At 35.9% G+C, this 3409-nt stretch overlaps 1 non-coding gene across 1 annotated transcript; it reads left to right on the top strand.

Moving 5' to 3' along the window:
• The first annotated feature begins 2934 nt into the window (after window positions 1–2934).
• On the top strand, window positions 2935–3009 carry trnaf-gaa. Its single transcript has one exon. It is a non-coding gene; the product is annotated as a tRNA-Phe (tRNA).
• The last annotated feature ends 400 nt before the right edge of the window (window positions 3010–3409 follow it).

Genomic DNA, 3409 nt, shown 5'->3' with positions numbered 1-3409 from the left:
AACCTAATGTTAATCTTGCTTTTGTACACCTTCTGTGGAGCTGTAACTTTGAATGCCTCACTCTGTTCAACCACCCCATGATTTGTATGTCCTTGTATGTTATGATCTGCCTGTAATGCATGCAAAACTAAACTTTTCACTGTACTTAGGCACATGTGACAATAATAAAGCAAATAAAATCAGTTGGGTTATGCATCATAGCTTGATTACTTGAGGGGTCTTATTTAGGTTGCAACATGCAATAAGTTTAAATAATTATTTCAGTATTTGTGAGATTTCTTAATGAATTGTCAAATTAAAGGTAGCTTGTCATAATTTACACATAACACCAGCTATTCTCCCACCTTCTGTAGAAAAAAAAAGAGCAGTATTATTAAATTAAGTCTGAAATATTGCCAAAACCAATTCTACATTGTTTTCTGTCTTTATGGAAATACATCAGAGACAGTCCGCATTAATTTCTAAAAGGTAAGCCATGTCTAATGAACCTAACTGATTTTCTGTTTGTGGCCAAACTAACATGATGAAAAGGAAGCATCTATAGTTGTTTTCCACATGGGATTCCAAAAGGCATTCAGCAAGATTCTGCACTAACGTTTGTTAGCAAAAATTAATTCCACGTTGAATTGGAGGCAAACTACTTACATGGACAGGGAATTGTTGCGTAGGTAGGAGAGAACAAAAGTAAGGATAATGGATAGTGACTCTTCTTAGCAGTATGTATGACTTATGATGCCTAAGGAAAAGAAGCCTGCTTTGACAAAAATTTCCCTAGTTGGATAGCCAGTATGCTTTGGATGTTGGGTATGGTGTTGATGTGGATTTCTTGATTTGAAATTAAAATCTGCTTAATTATTACAAAACATTATAAAAAAAGATGGTGCTATGAAAAAGGAACAAAAGCATTGAGTAACGAAAGGGTTATGATCCCCATAGAGACTGTTAAATGTAAACAAAGGATTTAATTTCTCAGTGACCAACTTCAAGATGCATGACAGGATTTTAAGTTTTAAGACTGCTACTGTAACAAGTTAAAAGCAATATTGACTGATAATTACCTATATGAACGTATATGAATTATATTTCAAGTGTTCTACCATTCCATTAGAACATGGCTGATCTGTTACTGTTTCAAATGTCACATTCCTATCTAAACCTAATGACCTTGGATTCCCTAACTCAAAACAAGTCTATCTGCCACCATCTTTAAATATTAAATAACCCTGCCTCCACTGCCTCCTGAGTACCAAAATTGCAGAATTCTGAGATAAAACAGTTCTCTTTGTTTCTGTTCTAAAAAGGGAATCCCGAACTTTGAAATAGTGTTCCCTAGTTCTGTACTCCTCTACAAGATTAAACATCCTTTCCACGTCAATAAGCAATAAACTAATACTTTAAGCTGCAGAAATTATAGACCTTATTGATGTCAGAACATGACCATTAACCCTATGCTGCACATATATACTTCACAGAACACTTTCCACAGGATTGAAGACTTAATAGGAAACAGGCCACAGTCACTCATAACATCAAACCGGTTTGTGTCATCCCCCATTCTATTGTGTCCTAACATTCAGTGACCAGCAAAGGTGCTCTCCTGCAGTCAGTCCAGCTGATCCTGCCTTTGATTTCAGGTGTAGAAAGTTACACTTTGCTGTCTGTTAGCCTCAACCTGTAATCCCAGTTTCCATGGTAAACAAGCCCAGTAGTCTTCTTGTTGGGCAGAACACACTGTAAAACATGTGACTCCCTTCATTACTCCATTTAACCTTGAATTAAAGAGATGATTCAAAACATAATCACATTATGAAAGTTTCCTTTCGTAACAAAAAGATGTTTTTACAAGTGATGAGAAATTAGACTTTCGTGAGATTGCACAAATCTTAATGTGCCTCTTGCATAAATAAAACATCAGAAATTTTGTCTGCTAAGCAATTGAGATTTGTGTAAGATAACCAGTCAATCAACTGCTAATGTTATGTTTCTTCATGCAATGGAAACATAACTGAAAGAAAACTTAAGTAAATGGGAAAGAGTCATATAAAAACATTGTTTTGATTGAAAACAAAATCACAAATAATTGGTACTCATGGTATAAGGCTTTAGGTCAATCAATAGGTCAATAGCACTTTGACAAGGTAACATCCTGTCCACCATTAAAAGGAAATGTTCAAAGAAGCAGTTGAGATAACTTTTTTAATGCAATCAAGACATGGAAAAAAACTGCAGTCAATAAGGAGGCCAGACTGATTGCTGGAAACAGACATTTGCATATACAGGAGCTAGACGCATGATTACATGTCCATTTATTCCAAGAATATTTGGGCATTGTATTGCTGGCTAATTTCTGTTGCTAAGTAGAAAATGGGGCATTACCATTAAAATCAATAGGTGGTTTTATTTTTGTTTTTCACTTCCACTTTTCCTTTAATAAATTGTCTCAAATGAACTTCAGAGCTTTTAAGTGATTCTTTAAATATTTCACATGTAATTTGCAGGTCAGAATGAACTACAGACCTGTGAACAAGTTGTTCACTGGTCCCTTAGCTTTTCATGTTACTTAGCAATGACTTAAATGAAGGAATAGATATGTATATATATATCCAAGTTGTCTCATATTAATAACTTGACATTTAGTTATGATAGCTTTTAAACTAAGAATTCTTAAACTAAGAATTGTGAAATACAGTGAGATTTAGGGATCTAAATACAAATGTTATTAAAAATATTTGATTGGTATGAAAAACATGATTGAAAAGACTTGTACCTTTTACCTCAAGGGCTGGAATATAAAGTAGTAGAAGATTATGCTCCAGCTGTATAGCAAAATTAAGTAAATTTCCAAATTCTGCTTTCTTCAGAATTTCCCCAGATGTTCTGCCAAAGTTACAGTTGACAATTGGAAGCATCACTGTAGAAATAATCTCTATAATTGCTGAAATAGCTCAGTTGGGAGAGCATCAGCCTGAAGATCTTAAAGTGTCCCTGGTTCAATCCCAGGTTTCAGCAGAATAAGCAGTACTTTTCCATTTCAGTTATCAACTTAACTGTGTTGGAGAAGAACGAATCTGAAGTTCTCCAACCCATTTTGTTGGGTCAATGTACAGTTTGATTGTATCTCCTTATTTGCATCACTCTAATGTAGTGGTTATCACATTTGTCCAACACGCATCACGTCCCCATTTCAAAACTGAGCAGAAACTGCGGTGCTTTCTCGTTACCTGGGTAAGGTGCGCTGCTGTGCCTGTTGAGAGAAGTGAATGCATTTCTTGTGGTGGTCGGTTAGATCACTTTGGTTGGACTGCTGGTTTGTGATGCAGAGGTGAGTGCTGGGGAAAGTGGGGCTGTGGGGGGATGCTCTGGACTCTACAATCTCTCTGTTGTCTGTGCTTGGCCTATATGTGCCCTA

This window comes from Rhincodon typus, chromosome 21 (assembly GCF_021869965.1).
Source record: "Rhincodon typus isolate 14 chromosome 21, sRhiTyp1.1, whole genome shotgun sequence".
In the NCBI taxonomy this organism is placed as follows: Eukaryota; Metazoa; Chordata; class Chondrichthyes; order Orectolobiformes; family Rhincodontidae; genus Rhincodon; species Rhincodon typus.
Note: the sequence above shows the minus strand (reverse complement) of the source record. Positions and strands in the feature narration are given on the sequence as shown.